The sequence below is a fragment of the Aquarana catesbeiana genome, linkage group LG12 (assembly GCF_042186555.1).
Source record: "Aquarana catesbeiana isolate 2022-GZ linkage group LG12, ASM4218655v1, whole genome shotgun sequence".
Lineage (NCBI taxonomy): Eukaryota > Metazoa > Chordata > Amphibia > Anura > Ranidae > Aquarana > Aquarana catesbeiana.
This window is the reverse complement of record NC_133335.1, coordinates 231,386,696-231,407,265: the sequence shown is the minus strand read 5'-3', so window position 1 is coordinate 231,407,265 and position 20,570 is coordinate 231,386,696. Positions and strand designations below refer to the sequence as shown.

General features: G+C 46.3%; 1 protein-coding gene across 1 annotated transcript in view; it reads left to right on the top strand.

The window, feature by feature from the left end:
* Positions 1–3,352: 3,352 nt before the first annotated feature.
* The window catches only part of SSTR2 (somatostatin receptor 2), a 40,207-nt gene continuing 22,989 nt past the window's right edge, over positions 3,353–20,570 (top strand). The window contains exon 1 of the mRNA XM_073606901.1: positions 3,353–4,393. The gene's annotated coding sequence lies outside the window, so the exon portion shown is untranslated. The remainder of the gene's footprint in view (positions 4,394–20,570) is intronic.

The window sequence follows — 20,570 nt, the reverse complement described above, 5'->3', positions numbered from 1 at the left end:
TCAGATTGGATGGAGAGCGTCTGTGAACAGCAATTTTCATGTCTTGCCACAGATTCTCAATGTGATTTAGGTCTGGACTGTGACTGGGCCATTCTAACACAAGAATATACTTTGATCTAAACCATTCCATTGTAGCTCTGGCTGTATGTTTTGGGTCGTTGTCCTGCTGGAAGGTGAACCTCCGCCCAGTCTCAAGTCTTTTGCAGACTCTAAGAGCCCTTTCACACTGAGGCGGTTTGCAGGAGTTATTACGCTAAAAATAGCGCCTGCAAACCGACCTAAAACTGCCTCCACTGTTTCTTCAGTGTGAAAGCCTGAGGGCTTTCACACTGAAGCGGTGAAGCGGTGCGCTGGCAAAAAAACTCCTTCAAACCGCATCTTTGGAGCGGTGAAGGAGCGGTGTATTCACCGCTCCTTCACCGCTCCTGCCCATTGAAATCAATGGGGCAGCGCGGCTATACCGCGGCAATACCGCGGCTATAGCCGCGCTATGCGAGCGGTTTTAACCCTTTTTCGGCCGCCAGCGGGGGTTAAAGCTGCACCGCTAGCGGCCGAATACCGCAAAAACGACGGTAAAGCAGCGTTAAAAATAGCACTGTTTTACCGCCCAGTGTGAAAGCAGCCTGACAGGTTTTCTTCTAAGATTGCCCTGTATTTGGCTCCATCCATCTTCCCATCAACTCTGACCAGCTTCCCTGTCCCTGCTGAAGAAAAGCATCCCCACAACATAATGCTGCCACCACCATGTTTCACGGTGGGGATGGTGTGTTCAGGGTGATATGCAGTGTTAGTTTTCCACCACACATAGCGTTTTGCTTTTAGGCCAAAAAGTTCAGTTTTGGTCTCATCTGACCAGATCACCTTCTTCCACATGTTTGCTGTGTCCTCCACATGGCTTCTCACAAACTACAAACAGGACTTCTTATGACTTTCTTTCACCAATGTCTTTCTTCTTGTCACTCTTCCATAAAGGTCAGATTTGTGGAGAACACGACTAATAGTTGTCCTGTGGACAGATTCTCCCACCTGAGCTGTGGATCTCTGCAGCTCCTCCAGAGTTACCATGGACCTCTTGGCTCTTCTCTGATGAATGTTCTCCTTGCCCGGCCGGTCAGTTTAGGTGGACGGCCATGTCTTGGTAGGTTTGCAGTTGTGCCATACTCTTTCCATTTTCCGATGATGGATTGAACAGAGCTCCATGAGATGTTCAAAGCTTGGGAGATTTTTTTTTTTTATAACTTAACCCTGCTTTATACTTCTCCACAAGTTTATCCCGGACCTGTCTGGTGTGTTCCTTGGTCTTCATGATGCTGTTTGTTCACTAAGGTTCTCTAACAAACCTTTAAAGGCTTCACAGAACATCTGTATTTATACTGGGATTAAATTCCATTCCACACAGGTGGACTCTATTTACTAATCAGGTGACTTCTGAAGGCAATTGGTTCCATTAGATTTTAGTTGGGGGTATCAGAGTAAAGGGGGCTGAATACAAATGCCCCCCACCCTTTTCACATATTTATTTGTAAAACCATTTATAATTTTCCTTCCACTTCACAATTATGTGCCACTTTGTGTTGGTCTATCACATAAAATCCCAATAAAATACATTTACGTTTTTGGTTGTAACATGACAAAATGTGGAAAATTTCAAGGGGTATGAATACTTTTTCAAGGCACTGTAATGTCCCGTACACACCATAGGATTTTCCGACAACAAAATCCATTTTTTTTTCACGGATGTTGGCTCAAACTTGTCTTGCATACACACGGTCACACAAATGTTGTCGGAAATTGTGAACGTCAAGAACGCGGTGATGTACAACACGTACGACGAGCCGAGAAGTTCACTAGCCAGTGCGGCTCCTTCTGCTTGATTCCGAGCATTGTGCGTCGGAATTGTCTACACACGATCGCAATTTACGACAACGGATTTTGTTGTCGGGAAATTTGAGATCCAGATCTCAAATTTTGTGTGACGGAAATTCCGATGGAAAATGTCCGATGGAGCCTACACACACTGTCGGAATTTACAACAAGCTCTCGTCGAACATTTTCCGTTTGAAAATCCGACCGTGTGTACGGGGCACTAGGATGATAATCAGTGAGGAGGGAGATAAAGAAGGGAGAGAGAAGTGCAGTGGCGGTGCGTCCATAGAGGGCACAGGAGCGCCGCCCCCTCTCTCCTGCACCTATCAATCTCCAATAGATAGATTCATGCATTGCATGAATCTGTCTATTGTCGCCGCTTCCGCCCTCTATTCAGGTGTCCGGCCCCTTGTCGGGCGCCGGGCATTTGAATTACAGTGGCAGGGGTGTTTTGGAAGTGCCTGATTAGAGCCATCGGCTCTAATAGGCGTCCTGATTAGAGCCGTGGGCTCTAATAGGCTTCCAAATGAGTAAACAGCGGGCACACTGCTGTGCGTTCGCTGCTTACGTAGTGCTGTGTTAGGGAATCAAATAAATCGCTTCCCTAACACTGACCAGCCTCTCAGCCAATCAGGTGCACCGGGTCTGGTTAGGCAGGCACTGTGATTGGACGCCAGGCATCCAATCATAGCAGAAGAGGACGGGAGGAGACATCGAGGACTCGGAGGGAGCATGGAGGACAGCGCTGACCTGTGACAGGTAAGTGCCAGGCGGGGGGGGGCACACTGGCAGCAATTGATGGGGCAAACTGGCGGCAATTGATGAGGCAAAGTGGCGGCAATTGATGGGGCACACTGGCAGCAATTGATGGTTACAGTAGTTGCGTTTGATGGCACAGTGGTGGCAATTTATGCGTACAGTTGCTGCATTTGATGGCACAGTGGCTGCGCTTGATTGCACAGTGGCAGCGTTTAAGAGGCACAGTGGTGGCAATTTATGGGTACAGTGGCTTCGTTTGATGGCACAGTGTCTGCGTTTGATGGCACAGTGTCTGCGCTTGATGGGCACAGTGGCTGCGCTTGATGGGCACAGTGGCTGCGCTTGATGGGCACAGTGTCTGCGCTTGATGGGCACAGTGGCTGCGCTTGATGGGCACAGTGTCTGCGTTTGATGGCACAGTGTCTGCGCTTGATTGCACAGTGGTGGCAATTTATGGGTACAGTGGCTTCGTTTGATGGCACAGTGGCTTCATTTGATGGCACAGTGGCTGCGTTTGATGGCACAGTGGCTTCATTTGATGGCACAGTGGCTGCGTTTGATGGCACAGTGGCAGCGTTTAATAGGCACAGTGGTGGCAATTTATGGGTACAGTGGCTTTGTTTGATGGCACAGTGTCTGCGCTTGATGGGCAGAGTGGCTGCGCTTGATGGGCACAGTGTCTGTGTTTGATGGCACAGTGTCTGCGCTTGAAGGGCACAGTGGCTGCGCTTGATTGCACAGTGGTGGCAATTTATGGGTACAGTGGCTTCATTTGATGGCACAGTGGCTTTGTTTGATGGCACAGTGGCTGCGTTTGATGGCACAGTGGTGGCAATTGATGGGCACAGTAGCTGCGTTTGATGGGCAGAGTAGCAGCGTTTGATGGGCACATTAGCTGCATTTGATAAGCACAGTAGCTGCGTTTGATGGGCAGAGTAGCTGCGTTTGATGGGCAGAGTAGCTGCGTTTGATGGGCACAGTGAGGCTGCAATTGATGTTTTTTTTTTTTCAGTTTGTTTGCACCCCCTTAAAAAATTTTGAGCACCAGCCGCCACTGGAGAGGTGATAGATGGATGGTGATAGAGAGAATAAATAGGGGAGAGGGAGAAAAACAGAGACACAGACTAGAGAGAGAGCAGAGAGGGAGGCATGACATGAAAAGAGCGAGGCATATAAAGAGGAAATTAGATATTAGGGAGGAAAAAAAAAAAAGGAGAGAGAAAGAGACAACAGAGAAGGAAAGATGGGGAGTACAGAGGAGAAGAAAAAAAAAAAAAAAAGCAAAAGGAAGGGAAGAGGTGAAAAAAAAATAAGAAATGAGAGGGAAAGAAAGAGAGATAGAAACAGATGGTGAGATGAAGAAGAAAGAGTGAATTAAGAGACTTAAGTGATGCTGTCTCCATCTTTGCAGAGCTCTAGTTGGAGAAGAGCGCCCCCTGTGGGCGAGCAGGAGGAACTGAGCTTGTACTCCTCTCTGGTTGCTGCACACCAGCTCAGATGGAAGAGGAGCTTCAGCCTGAGCAGACACAGCTCAGAGGTGAGCAGCTGAGGACCAGCTGAGGAGGAAGTCCCTGTACAAACACAGACAAGGACCGCTCTCTATCACATCACCCCACTCTTCCCCCAATATTCTCCGACACCCATGCTGCAAATTCCATTGCATCCCGAGCGGATTTCCTGCAGGTGAAAAACTTAGCCATGCTGGACGTTTCGACTTCCAGGGTTGGAGAGACCGTCTCCTCTTAAAACTTCAGCTCCCTGTGTCCAGGTAAGTGCACCTGTTTTGGTTCCCCTACAAACTACCATCCTTCCCTAATTACATAAAATGCAAAAAAAACAAAAAACACATTTATTGCAGCTGCTGCGTTTTTTTTTTTGTTTTTGTTTTTTTACGCATGCAGCATTTAGATGGCCAAAATTTTCGTTAGTTGCGGCCGCAGATTCTCATGTTGTCATTAAAGCGCACGGCGGTGACACCGACGACATCAATTTTCTGCTTTCCCGAAGACCGTTTTTAAAAAAAATTTAATTACACATGCATTTGACCGCGGCTTTCTGGATCCTCGCAAAAATTTTATCACTTCTAAATGGTAAGTGTTGCGGTCGGTAATGAAAATGCTCAAACCCAAAAAACTGCATCATGTAAATTGAGTCATAAATTTTCCAGCTTTGGGGGCTTTCCAAACACATTACTATAGGAGCTCAATATGGAAAGCTGAGCCCGTCCTTGCTGGATGCCATCAATCTGGGCAGTTTGCCTCAAAAAAGCTTATTTGTTCAAAGTAAATTGCGACTTGAAGTCATCTTATCGGTGACTTTAATGACTGGTAGCAGGAAAAGGAGCTTTTTTTTTTTTGGCAGCCAGTGTTGTGGAATCATTAGATGTGAAAGGCTGCCTGGGAGACCTTAAAACGCGGGTAGCAGAGGTCGCCGGTTATGGCCGGAGGATGTGTTGGGGGGGAAAGCAGGGGGACCGGTGCAATATGTTTGGGATGCAGAAAACAACATGTCAACAGATGCTCATCATTAAAAAAAATATGATTTGGTAAAATGCTTAAGGCGACACTCTCGTGAAGCTAAATGATATATCTCCATCAAAAGTCGTAAATCCGTGGTGACTTTTTTCCTGCCACGCTGAGCTCTGACACATGCTTGGGGAAAGAATCCTTCCACTTCTCCATAGAGAAAAGGGAATGGTTGCATCTTGACTGCAGACACTTTTTGCGAGTGCTCATTAGGTGTCCCTACGCTAACCGATTATCAGTGCTCAAATGTATTCTGTCGATTGCAAAAGGCTGTCTGGTGGCCGTAGACAACTGGGTTGGCTTGGCTCCTACCATAGGGATAATCGAGTAATCTGGGAAATCATTTGCAGGCAACCTCAGAATTGGCCAGTGGCCACCAAGTTGGTGCTACTCATGTAACTTTGGAAGAAGTGGGAGACATTGGCTGTGGTGGTGCACAAAGATTTAGCCAGGAGTATTATTAGGTGGGGGGTAAAAGGGTCTAGACCAGTGATGGCGAACCTTGGCACCCCAGATGTTTTGGAACTACATTTCCTACGATGCTCAAGTACACTGCAGAGTGCATGAGCATCATGGAAAATGTAGTTCCAAAACATCTGAGGTGCCAAGGTTCGTCAACACTGGTCTAGACCTTGAGGGCAGCTTTCCCATACTTGCAAGTGCTCATTGAGCATCCCTATACTAATCGATTATCAATGCTCATATTCGATCTATCATTTGCTAAAATTGTCTGAGTTGTGCTTTGGATGTGATGCTTCCAGTTTTCAACAGGTGATCAGTCAAAGATATCTTCTAATATTCTGGAAAGTCATTTTCAACCTACCTTGCGTTGGAAGTAGACACAGAGTTGGTGTTACACATATACCATTGAAAGAAGATGGATGCTTTGGCTGTGGTGGTGGACAAAGATTATTTTAGCTAGGGATGGTAATAGGGGAGGGCAACGAGGATTGGACCCTAAGGGGTCCACAAGTACTCATTGGGCATCCCTGTCATTTGAAGCCAACCTTATATTGGAATTGGATACTAAGTTGTATGATTTGAATTATTCCTTGATACTTGGCACCATCCACTGTCAAGCCAAGTTGTTTTTTTGGATGTGATACTTCCAGTTTTCAGGTGATCAGTCAAAGATGTCTTCTAATATTCAGAAAAATCATTTGCAACCTACCTTGTGTTGGAAGTGGGCACCAAGTTGGTGTTACACATGTACCATTGAAAGAAGTTGGAGACCTTGGCTGTGGTGGTGCTCAAAGATTATTTTAGCGAGGGGTATTAATAGGAGGGGGTAAGAGGGACAAAACCTTAAAGGCATCTTTCCCGTACTTGAGAGTGCTCATTGAGCTTCCCTACACTACCTTATTATCAATGCTCATATTCATTCTATCACTTGCTAAAATTGTCTGAGTTGTGCTTTGGATATGATGCTTCTAGTTTTCAACAGGTGGCCAATTCACCTACTGCTCTGAAAAATCATTTGCAACTAACCTTATATTGTAGCATTGAAATAAGTTAGAGACATTGGCTGTGGTGGTGCACAAAGATCATTTTAGCTAGGGCTGTTAATATGGGAGGGCAACCGGGGACTGGACCCTGAGGGGTCCACAAGTGCTCACTGGGGATCCCTATACTGCCCAAATGTCAACTCTCAAATTCATTCCGTCACTTGCAAAAACTGTCTTGTGGCCATGGACAATTGGGTGACTTGAATTGTTACTTGATACTTGGCACATCCATAGTGGAGCCAAATTGTTATGTTTTGGATGTATTATTCTTGGTTCTCCACAGAAGACCAGTCAAAGGGATTTTGTTTAATGTTGTGGAATATCTTTTGAAGCCAACTTTATATTGGAAGTAAACCAATATAAATGCTACCCATGTACTGTTAAAAGAAGTTGGAGACTTGTCTGTGGTGATGCAAAAAGATTATTTTAGCTAGGGTTGTAGTTAATGGGGGGGATTCCTTAGGGCATCTTTCACATTCTGACAATTGGCCATGGTACTTGGCTAAGGGTGTCCTGATTATCAACACTCATATTAATTATGTCACTCGCAAAACTGTTTTTTGGTCATGGACAAGTTGCATCACTTGAATCGTTCCTTGATACTGGGCACCATACATTATCAAACCACGTTGTGTTTTGGATGTGTTGCTCCTGATTTTCAACAGGTGGTCAGTCAAAGGTACCTTCTAACTTTCTGGAAAATCCTTTGCAGCAGATCTTTTTTTTTTTTTTTTTTGGAAGTGGACACCAAGTTGGTGGTACACATGTGTCTTTGAAAGAGGTTGGTGACATTGGCTGTGGCAGTGCACAAATTTTTTTTTAGCTAGGACTGTTAATAGGGAAGGGTAACAGGAACTGGACCCTAACGGGGTCCACAAGTGCTCATTGGGCGTCCCTACACTACCCAATGCTCAAATGAATACTGTCACTTGCAAAAACTGTCTTGTGGCCAAGACATGTGGTGGTCTTGAATCTTTCCTAGAAATTGGAGACATTGGCTGTGGTGGTGCACAAAGACTATTTTAGCTATGGGAGTGAATGTGTGTGTGTGTGTGTGTGTGTGTGTGTGTGTGTGTGTGTGTGTGTGTGGGGGGGTTAACAGAGACTGGATCCTGAGGGCATCTTTCTCATTCTCACAATTGCTTATTGTGATTGGCTAAGGGCGTCCTGATTATCAATGCTCAAATTAATTTGATTTGATTCATTTTCACTTGCAAAAACTGTTTTGGGGCCGTGGACAAGTGACTTGAATCGTTTCTTGATACCATCCACAGTCAAGCCAAGTTATGCTTTGGATGTGATGTTCCCGGTTTTCAACAGGTGGTCAGCTAAAGGTATTTTGTAATATTCTGGAAAATCTTATGTAGTCAGCCTTTTATTGGAAATGGACACCAAGTTGGCGCTACACATGTAGCATTGAAATAAGTAGGAGACATTGGCTGTGGTGGTGCACAAAAAATAAGTGCTCATTGGTCATCCCTACACTACCCGAATGCTCAAATTCTATCCGTCACTTGTAAAAAACGGTCTTGTGGACATGGACAATAGGGTGACTTGAATTGTTACTTGACACTTGGCACTATCCACAAGTCAAGTTGTGTTTTGGATGTGATATTCTTGGTTGTCCACAGATGGCCAGTCAAAGGGATTTTGTCTAATGTTATGGAATATCTTTTGAAGCCAACTTTATGTTGGAAGTGGACACCAAGTTGGTGCTTCACATGTACCGCTGAAAGAAGTTGGGGACATTGGCTGTGGTGGTGCTCAGGAAGTTGGAGACTATAGCTGTGGTGGCACACAAAGATTATTTTAGCTAGGAATAAGTAATTGGAGGGGGTTACGGGAGCTAGACCTGGAGGGTATCTTTCCCATACTCGCAAGTGCCCATTGGGCATCCATACACTCTCCGGTTATGAATGGTCATGTTCATTCTTTCACTTGTTAAAGTTGTCTTGTGGCCATGGACAACTGGGTGAGTTGAATTGTCACTTGTTACTCAGATTGGCACCATTGTAACCAAGTTGTGTTTTGGATGTGATGCTTCCAGTTTTCAACTGGTGGCAGGTTGAAGGGATGTGACCCCCCCCCCAGAGTTCCACAACAATTGCCCAACGATTGTTGTGACGATTGGGGCGATTGTTGTGGAACTCTTAGGGGGGGGAGTCGCTCTCTCCTGTCCTCCCCCTAATCTCTTACCAATCCTCCACCACATAACCGGCTCACCGGCTGCCGCTGCCCCAGGAGACATGGGCTTGTAACCGAGGAAGGTGAATCCGGGTGCACGCGTGGTTCCTCCATCATGGCGCCAAGATTCCCTTGTTCTGTGGTCCAGTACTATACCTGCTTTTAGTGATTTTTGGATGAGAAAATGTGCTTGGCTTGAAAAAAAAAGAAAACTAATGCTGCCACCACATCTGAGGACAGCCATACCATCTGAATTCAATGGTTGCAAAAGTTTATTTTATCTGTATTTTACACCAGGTGCTGGTTTTCTTTTTCCTGTATACTGTCGTCATCTCAATGAGGGAGAGACCTTGTGGAGCACCTTGGAGCTTGTGATACCGAGAGTCTGGCAGCTGCTTAGAGGAACCTTGTGATTGCATATGTGTTTACTATGACCGCTCCTAACCAGAGGGTCATGGTTTTCTGGTAAGCTGCTCTGGAGCTATTGTGCGCACGTGCTGGAGGTGTACAGTGGTTCTCTTTCCTGGGTTACATGTCTTTTTCAACTTTACCTGGACACTTTGTTTTTATATGTTGGAACACTATTTATGCATCTGATGAACGGAAAGCACTTTATCTATGAACCATTACTTTATATTTTTGTGTACTATGTTAAAATATTTTGTAAGAGCATATATCACTATCATTTAAGGCAGGGGTCTCCAAACTTTCTAAACAAAGTGTCCCATCATTGGAGCCAGTGGGAGGAATAGGGCCCCATCTTTGGTGCCAGTGGGAGATATAGTGCCCCATCTTTGGTGGCAGTGGGAGATATAGTGCCCCATCTTTGGTGGCAGTGGGAAACATAGTGTTCCATCATTAGTGCCAGTGGGAGGAATAGTGCCCCATCATTGGTGCCGGTGGTGCCCCTTTGTTGGTGCCAGTTGGAGATATATAACCCGTCATTGGTACCAGTGAGAGATACAGTGCCCCATCGTTGGTGCCAGTGAGAAATATAGTGTTCCATCATCAGTGCCAGTGGGAGGAATAGTGCCCCATCATTGGTGCCAGTGGGAGAAATAGTGCCCCATCATTGGTGCCAGTGGGAGGAATAGTGCCCCAATGTCGGTGCCAGTAGGAAATATAGTGCCCCATCATTGGTGCCAGTGGAAGATATAGTGCCCCATCATTGGTTCCAGTGGGGGGAATAGTGCCGCATAATTGGTGCTGGTGGCGCCCCTTTGTTGGTGCCAGTGGGAGATATAGTACCCCGTCATTGGTACCAGTGAGAGATATAGTGCCCCATCGTTGGTGCCAGTGAGAAATATAGTGTTCCATCATTAGTGCCAGTGGGGGGGAATAGTGCCCCATCATTGGTGCCAGTGGGAGAAATAGTGCCCCATCGTTGGTGCCAGTAGGAAATATAGTACCCCACCGTTGGTGCCAGTGGGAGATATAGTGCCCCATCATTGGTGCCAGTGGGAGGAATAGTGACCCATTGTTTGTGCCAGTTGGAGGAATAGTGCCCCATTGTCGGTGCCAGTGTGAGGAATATTGCCTCATCATTGGTGCCAAGCATAAGAATATTGCCTCATTGTTGGTGCCAGTGGAAGATATAGTGCTCCATTGTTGGTGTCAGTGGGAATAACAATGCCACATTGTTGATGTCAGTGGGAGAAGTAGTGCCCCAAAGGCGGGATAAAGATAAGCAAAGGGCCACATCTGGCCCCCGGGCTGCAGTTTGGAGACCACTGATTTAAGGTATTGATGGATTTGTTTTCACATTAGATCGGGATATAGCACTGCCTTTCCAAGTTTGTGTTTATTACACATGTAGCATTGAAAGAAGTTGGAGAGATTGGCTGTGGGCGGTGCACAAAGTTCATTTTAAGGAGGGGTGTGAATAGAAACGGGTAACAGGGACTTGATCCTGAAGACATCTTTCTGATGCTCCATACACTACCCAATTCTCAAAGTTCAGATTCATTCCGTCGCCTGCTAAAACCGTTTTTGTGACCATGGACAAGTGGGTGACTTGACTTGTCACTTGATACTCAGAATGGCCCATAGTGACAACCAAATTGTGTTTGATATGTAATATTACCAGTTTTTATACGTGGCCAGTTAAAGGGATTTTCTAATATTCTCCAAAAAGTGTCTTGTGGCCATGGACAAGTGTTCTTGAGGACATCTTTTTGATTCTCATTGTGACTGGCTATGGAAGTCGAAGAGATTTTCCAATATTCTGGAAAATCTTTTGCAGCAAACCTTTTATTGGAATTAGACACCAAGTTGGAGCTACACGCGTGTATCTTTAAAAAAAATGTGGCTGTGGCCATGCACAGTGATTATTTTAGCTATGGGTGTGAATAGGGGAGGGTAACTAGACCTTCAGGACATCTTCCCATGCTCCCAAGTGCTCATTATGACTCGATAAGGATTCCCCTAGGCTACCCTACCCATTCATCAATGAAAGATTTAATTCCATTGTTTGCAAAATGTGTCTGGTGGCCGTGGACAAGTTGGTGACCTGAACTGTTACTTTACAGTTGGCACCATCCACAGTTATAATCAAGTTCTGCTTGATACTCAGATTGGCAACATCCATAGTCATAGCTGAGTTGAGGTTTGTATGTGATGCTTCCAGTTTTCAACAGGTGACCAGTTCAAGGGAATTTTCCAATATTCTAGAAAATCTTTTTGCAGCCAACCTTCTGTTTGAAGTGGACACCAAGTTAGTGTTAAGCAGACCATACACCATGGGTTGAAGGAAAGAAATTTGCATTATTCCCCCATCTTTTTTTTTTTGAAAGCCCACGGCGTGTGAAACACACTCAAAAACTTTACCTGGTGCCAAACTCATAAAGAGTGAAACACAAAAACATGCAACAGGTGTACACAAGCACTCTAAAATCAGAGGGCCTTTCCCTGACGTTAGGCTCCAGACGGGGACTGGGGTACTTTACACTTGGTCCATCTGACCGAAAACCAGGCGGACCCCTTTCTCTGCAGGGGTCTGCCGAAACAGACCCACCCAAGTACTTGGTGGGGCTCCCCCGAAGGGAGACCCCATGAGAGTAGGCGAACCAAGCCAGAAGGCCATGTCCAACCCCTCCTAAGACTTTTAGGGCAGGCCCGAGGACCTACACCCTACCAGTCACATGTGCAAAAACCGTGTACAAACATAAAAATACAACAAGTGACAAACATAGGGGCTTAAATAAAAGAAAGTGGGGAGAAGAAAGTGGAGAGGAGAGTGAAAAGTGGTCATTGTGTGGAATAATGACCATGCCTCATATCTGAGCTGAGGTTTGTATGTGATGCTTTCAGTTTGGTGACCAGTTCAAGGGAATTTTCCAATATTCTAGAAAATCTTTTTTTGCAGCCAACCTTCTGTTTGAAGTGGACACCAAGTTAGTGTTAAGCAGACCATACACCATGGGTTGAAGGAAAGAAATTAGCATTATTCCCCCATCAACTCAGACAGGGGAATTCTTCCTGTCGAGCAATTGTCTACTCCCCGTGGGTTGGGGAAGCCATCCCTGCTGGGAGAAGAAGTTGGAGACATCGGCAGTGGGGGGGTGCACAAAGACTATTTTGGCTAGGGCTGTGGGGGTCCACAAACGCTCATTGGGCGTCCCTATCTTTTGAAGTCAACAGGTGTCTAGTCAAGGGAATTTTCGAACATTCTGGAAAATCTGTTGGCAGCCAACCCTATGCTTGAAGTGGACAACCAGTTAGTGCTACACATTTAGCATCGAAAGGAGTTGGAGACATTGGCTATGGCTGTGTACAGACATTATTTTAGCTAGGGGTGTGAATAGGAGGGAGTAACAGGGACTAGACCCTGAGGGCACCTTTCTCATGGTCACAAGTGTTCATTGTGACTGGATAAGGGTGTCCCTACGCTACCCGATTATCAATGCTCAACTTCATTCCATCGCTTTCAAAAATTGTCTTGTGGCCATGGACAGGAGGGCTGGTTGAATCGTTACTTGGTACTTGGCACCACCAATAATGATAACCAAGTTGTGATGCTTCCAGATTTCAACAGGTGGCCAGTAGAAGGAATTTTATAATGTTCTGGAAACTCTTTTGTAGCCAACCTTTGATGGGAATTGGACACCAAGTTTCTGCTAAACATGTACTGCATTTCCATAGAGAAAAGGGAATGGTTGCATCTTGACTGCAGACACTTTGTGGTTAGAGACATTGGTTGTGGTGGTGCACAAAAATGATTTTAGCTAGGGCTGTTAATAGGGAAGGGTAACCAGGACTGGATCTTGAGGATTCCACAAGTGCTCATTGGATGTCCCTTCATTACCGGATCAATTCTCAAATTTATTCTGGTAATTGCAAAGACTGGCTTGTGGCCATGGACAACTGGGTGACTGGACTCCATCTATAGAGATAACCAAATAATCTGGGAAATCATTTGCAGCCAACCTTTCATCGCAAGTGGCCACCAAGTTGGTGCTACTCATGTACATTTGGAAGAGGTTGGAGACATTGGCTGTGGCGGTGCACAAAGATTATTTTAACTATGGCTGTAAATAGGGGAGGGTAACCGGGGCTAGACCCTGAGGCCATTCTTTACTTGACACTTAGATTGGCCCCCATCCCTAGTGATGACCAGGTTGTGTTTTGCTCCCAGTTTCATAGGTGGCCAGTCGAAGGGATTTTCTTACATTCTGGACAATATTTTGCAGTCAAACTTTTATTGTAAGTGGACATTAAGTTGGTGCTACTGTACATGTGTGGCTTTGAAAGAGGTTGGAGACATTAGCTGCGGTGGTGCACAAGGATCGTTTTAGCTAGGGCTTTTAATAGGGAAGGATAATAGTGACTGGATTATTCCTCCCACTGACACCAATGATGGGGCACTATTCCTCCCACTGATAGTAATGATGGGGCACTTTTCCTCTCACTAAAAATGGGGCACTATTCTCCCACTGACACCATTGATGGGGCACTATCCCTTCCACTGACACCAATGATGGGGCGCTATTCCTCCCACTGATACAAATGATGGGGCACTGTTCTTCCCACTGACACTAACAATGGGGTTCTATTCCTCCCACTAACAATGGGAAACTATTCTCCCACTGACACCATTGATGGGGCACTATCCCTTCCACTGACACCAATGACGAGGCACTATTCCTCCCACTGATACCAATGATGGGGCACTATTTCTCCCACTGACACCAATGATAGGGCACTATTCCTTCCACTAACACTAACAATGGGGCACTATTCCTCCCACTGACGCCAATGATGGGGAACTATTCGTCCCACTGACGCCAATGATGGGGCACTATTCCTCCCACTGACACCAATGATGTGGCACTATTCCTCCCACTGACACCAATGATGGGGCACTATTCCTCCCACTGACACCAGTGATGGGGCACTATTCCTCCCACTGACACCAATGATGGAACACTATTCCTCCCACTGACACCAGTGATGGGGCACTATTCCTCCCACTGACACCAATGATGGAACACTATTCCTCCCACTGACCCCAATGATGGGACACTATTCCTCCTACTGACACCAGTGATGGGGCACTATTCCTCCCACTGATGCCAATGATGGGGCACTATTCCTCCTACTGACACCAGTGGTGGGGCACTATTCCCCCATTGACACCAATGATGGGGCACTATTCCTCTCACTGACACCAATGATGGGGCACTATTCCTCCCACTAACACCAACACCAAGGTGGGGGCAGAAACAAGGGGGTTGCTGCAGCTGCAGGAGAGGTGTGAGGGCCACATAAAATGGTCTGGAGGGCCAGATTCTGTGTTTGACATATGCTGTAGATGATCAGAACATGTAAAACGTAATTTCTGAGTGGAAGTTGTTATTTTTTTTTTTATATAAAGGGACTAGGCAGCCTTATGTGTTCTTTACTTAGGTCACCTTTCCTGGACTGGCCGGGACAGTCCCGCATCTTGGCCCTCTGTGCTGCCAATGATGTGTCCCGGGCTCTGTCCTGGAATCACAGCATCAACCTTATTTGAGTAACGCTGCACATGCACTCGTTGCAGCAATTGGGGTCACGGATTGGTGGTCCTTGCTCATTCAGAAGTGGGGACTGGGTGGGGCCAACCTGCAAAGTTGACGTGATTTTGGGTGTGCCCACCGCTGATGAAACGCGTACCGTTTGCGGGGGTGGGGGTTAACAATGTCTCAGAATCCGGGTGGCCATAAGTGTTGGTCAGTATGCAGGTTCTGTTTCCTCCTGCTTAGGAGTTAGTTCACAAATGTGTTGATTGCACTGTCTACATACAGATAACCACCAGGTGGCGCCCCTACGGTGAAGGAAATGTGTCGCAGCAAGCAAAGCAAATGAGATTTAAAAAAAATGATTTTCCGGTAACTTTTTTAATTGTTTGAAATCTGCATCATTGAAATAATCCCCGGTGATCCCGCCGTAAGGGTTTTGTTCAGACACCTCCGCCTATAGGGTGACAACGCCCTGTCCCTCTCTCCCAATCGTGCTCCTGTGTTGTCACCTGTCACATATGCCCCCTGGTGGAGACTACAAGTAGGCAATTTTTTTTTTTTTTTTACCAATGACCCAACAAACTGTAATGGAAATATTGAACCCAATGGGCACGTGTCGTTATATCAATGACCCCTTTGGAACTACAAAGCCCAGCCGACCAACCTGAGGCTCTAATCGGATTTTCACACTGGATGTAGCTGGGTGATGTGGTGAGCGGGTGTGAGATGAGCGAGGAGCACCGTCTGCTTCTATAGATGGTAAACAGAGCTTCATCCTCGCATCATCCTCCTTCCCATTGACAGGCCTGACAAATACATTTCAGGAAAGACAAATGGTTTTGGCGAAAGCCAGATGACATCTACTTGGAACGTTCGGCTGCTCTGCTTCTAATGAAATGATACAGCTATAAACAGACAGCAGTGTGCGCAATTCTTCCAGTTAGTGGTCTGACACCAGCCTGGGCAGGAAAGGGTAGGGGGGGGGGCTGGAGAGAGACCCCATTGGACGGATCTGGGTTGGATCGGCGTTGTGGGTCATTACCTTCATCCGGATCTGTGGAGGAGAACTGATGCTGGAGGATTTCAAATTAGTTTTTTTGTTTCAACCATTTCCTCTCTGGAGCATTTTTTCATTTTTTGCACACATGTTAAAATGAATCTGCACTATTGGCTATAAAACTGCTTAGAATCCCCAGAACATTATATGTGTAGAAGTCCCCCATTATATCAGGGTCCCCATCAGACTCCCCCTTTACATCAGGGTCCCCATCAGAGTCCCCCTTTACATCAGGGTCCCCATCAGAGTCCCCCTTTACATCAGGGTCCCCATCAGAGTCCCCCTTTACATCAGGGTCACCATCAGAGTCTCCCTTTATATCAGGGTCACCATCAGAGTCCAAATTTATATCAGGGTCACCAACAAAGTACCCCCTTACATCAGGGTTCCCATCAGAGCTCCCCTTTATATCAGGGTCACCAACAAAGTTCCCCTTTATATCAGTGTCCCCATCAGGGTCCCCATTTACATCAGGGTCCCCATCAGAGTCCACATTTACATCAGAGTCCCCATCAGAGTCCCCCTTTACAACAGGGTCACCATAATAGTCCCCCTTTACATCAGGGTCCCCATCAGAGTTCCCCTTTATATCAGGGTCACCAACAAAGTCCCCCTTTACATCAGGGTCCCCATCAGAGTCCCACTTTACATCAGGGTCCCTATCAGAGTCCCCCTTTACATCAGGGTCACCATTAGAGTTCCCCTTTACATCAGGGTCCCCATCAGAGTTCCCCTTTATATCAGGGTCACCAACAAAGTCCCCCTTTACATCAGGGTCCCCATCAGAGTCCCCATTTACATCAGGGTCCCCATCAGAGTTCCCATTTACACCAGGGTCCACATCAGAGTCCCCCTTTACAACAGGGTCACCGTCAGAGTCCCCCTTTACATCAGGGTCCCCATCAGAGTTCCCCTTTATATCAGGGTCCCCATCAGAGTTCCCCTTTATATCAGGGGCACCAACAAAGACCCCCTTTACATCAGGGTTCCCATCAGCGTTCCCCTTTACATCGGGATCCCCATCAGAGTTCCCCTTTATATCAGGGTCACCAACAAAGTCCCCCTTTACATCAGGGTTCACATCAGAGTCCCCCTTTATATCAGGGTCAAAAACAAAGTCCCTCTTTACATCAGTGTTCCCATCAGAGTCCCCCTTTACATCGGGGTCCCCATCAGAGTCCTCCTTTACATCAGGGTCCCCATCAGATTTCCCCTTTACATCAGGGTCACCATCAGAGTACTTTTTAACATGATGGTCCCCATTAGAGCCCCCCTTACATCATGGTCCTTATCAAAGTCTCCCTTTACATCAGGGTCACCATCAAAGTTCCCCTTTACGGAGGGGAGATTTAAGGGGTAGAGGATTTGTGCTAGGGGAGGGGAAATTTAAGGGGTTACATTTGTGCTAGGAGGGGGGATTTGGAGTGTGAGGGAGAGAATGTGTACAGGAGGGGAAACTTGAGGGGTAGAGGATTTGTGCTGGGGGGGGGGTGGATTTAGGGAGCAGATTTGTGCTAGGAGGGGGATTTGGAGTGTGGGGTAGAGGATGTATACCAGAGGGGAAATTTGAAAAGTATTTTCATATATCTGCATATACACATGGCATAAACGTAATAGATACATATATGTCAACTAGGCAGCACATAAGAGATAGTAAATATTAATAAAGTATAATAAGGTATTTCCTATTAACAGGCATTGGTAACCCATATGCAAAAGAGCTGCCATAAGATAGATGCTCATACACATGAGAGGTTACATACTACTACTCAACAAATTTTAAATGTATAAAAGATATGTATATGGGCCAGTGAATAGGTAGTGAGCCAGGCTTGACTGAGCACCCCATGGAAACTCGACGCGTTTCATGGCTATCTGCCATTCATCAGGAGATGGGTACAGAAGTAAAAGGTCCGCTAAAACACTGTACTTGGCTGGCAGCGAGGAAGATGGGACCCCAAATGGTTGTCTGTTCCTGGAGCTGAGGCAAGGGACCCCACCCCAGCCAGGAAAACACCCACATTGCATACCCGACTGCCACTGCACATTCCGCATGTGTGGGGAGGATTGCAAGTATGGTGTTCTTACATGTGTGTGTATCCAGTGAATGGGCTGTGTGTGTTGCCTCCCTGGTGTCAAACACAGTGAAAATTTTTTTTGACAAGTACAGTGTTTTAAATAATGTTTACCAACCACTCTACCTCCACAAGTCAATTGTCTCATTTAAAATCCCACATTCCCTTTTCTGTTTACGTACTCGTACCCAGGATGGAAGTACATATAATGTGCCTCATTTAAAGTCCCAAACTCCCCCCCCCTTGATTAGAGGGGAAATTTGAGGGGTAGAGGATTTGTGCTGGGGGAGGGGGGCGATTTAGGGGGTGAATTTGTGCTAAGAAGGAGAATTTGGAGTGTGGTGCAGAGGATGTGTACTTGGAGGGGAAATTTAGGGTGTGGATTTGTGCTAGGAGGGGGGATTTGGAATGTGGGGGAGAGGATGTGTACTTAGAGGAAATATTTGAGGGGTAAAGGATTTGTGCTGGGGGGTGGGGGCGATTTAGGTGGTGGATTTGTGCTAGGAGGGGGGATTTGGAGTGTGGTGGAGAGGATGTGTACTCAGAGGGGAAATTTAGGGTATGGATTTGTGCTAGGAGGGGGGATTTGGAGTGTTGGGGAGAGGATGTGTACTCAGAGGGGATATTTGAGAGGTAGAGGATTTGTGCTGGGGGAGGGGAGCGATTTAGAGGGTGGATTTGTGCTAGGAAGGAGAATTTGGAATGTGACGGAGAGGATGTGTACTTGGAGGGGAAATTTAGGATGTGGATTTGTGCTAGGAGGGGGGATTTGGAGTGTGGGTGAGAGGATGTATACTCAGAGGGGAAATTTGAGGGGTAGAGGATTTGTGCTGGGCCATTTAGGGGTGGATTTGTGCTAGGAAGGAGAATTTGGAGTGTGGTGCAGAGGATGTGTACTTGGAGGGGAAATTTGAGGGGTAGAGGATTTGTGCTAGGTGGGTATATTTAGGCGGTGGATTTGTGCTAGAAGGGGGGATTTGGAGTGTGGCAGAGAGGATGTATACTCGGAGGGGAAATTTGAAGGGTAGAGGATTTGTGCTGGGGAGGGCGATTTAGGCGGTGGATTTGTGCTAGAAGGGGGGATTTGGAGTGTGGGGGAGAGGATGTGTACTCGGAGGGGATATTTGAGGGGTAGAGGATTTATGCTGGGGGGGGGATTTAGAGGATGTGGGGAAAAGACTTGTGCTGGGAGGGGGGATGTCAGCAATGGGGTGAATTTGTACTGGGGGGAAATTAATGCTTAGCTGGTAAGAATACAGATTAGTTCTCAATTTTTTTGGGGGGGGGGTTGCTGACACATAATGGTCATACATCTTGTGGGGGGGGGGGGTCGCAGTTTGCCATGTTCACCCTGGGCTCATCCCGGCACTGCACCTGCCCATACCCATGTGGGAAAACATGGCCCTCGCATGGATGTGCGGTTGACCTGTGTGAACGAGGAACGAGGCCTTACCGACATTCAATGCGGATTTGGAAATTTGCGCTCAAAACGGATTTTTTGTTAAACTCATCTCCAGCTGGGAAGAGCCGTTCCCTCCAGGAGCGGGAGACGTTCCCCCATCATTTATATTGCTTCATTAAACTCCTTGTCCAGAGATCGCCCCTCGTTATTAATGAGCCAATCTACGTTTTCACCCGCCAGGAAATTGTCCGTACGAAGCAGAGAATAATAACACGAAGAGGAGGATTAATCCTGCAACTGCAGAGAGAATCAGACGCCTTCCCAGTGCAAAGCATGAAGCGAGGATTAAATAAAATTGTGCTGCGCTTCTGTGATAACACAACAAAAAATCATCCAAATGTGTAACACTATCTCAAAACACAGTGACATTTACAAATAAATGAAATTGTGCTGTGCTTATGTGATAATGCAACATTAAATAAAATCATCCAAATGTGTAACAATTTAACAAATGCAGTATCTCACAAAAGTGAGTACACCCCTCACATTTCTGTAAATATTTTCTTCTATCTTTTCATGTGACAACACTGAAGAAATGACACTTTGCTACAATGTAAAGTAGTGAGTGTACAGCTTGTATAACAGTGTAAATTTGCTGTCCCCTCAAAATAACTCAACACACAGCCATTAATGTCTAAACCGCTGGGAACAAAAGTCAGTACACCCCTAAGTGAAAATGTCCAAATTGGGCCCAATTAGCCATTTTCCCTCCCCGGTGTCATGTGACTCGTTAGTGTTACAGGGTCTTAAGTGTGAGTGGGGAGCAGGTGTGTTAAATTTGGAGTTATCGCTCTCACTCTCTCATACTGGTCACTGGAAGTTTAGCATGGCACCTCATAGTAAAGAACTCTCTGAGGATCTGAAAAAAAGAATTGTTGCTCTACATAAAGATGGCCTAGGCCAGTGATGGCGAACCTTGGCACCCCAGATGTTTTGGAACTACATTCCCATGATACTCAACTACACTGCAGAGTGCATGAGCATCATGGGAAATGTAGTTCCAAAACATCTGGAGTGCCGAGGTTCACCATCACTGACCTAGGCTATAAGAAGATTGCCAAGACCCTGAAACTGAGCTGCAGCACGGTGGCCAAGACCATACAGCATACCTCCCAACTGTCCCTGATTTCGAGGGACTGTC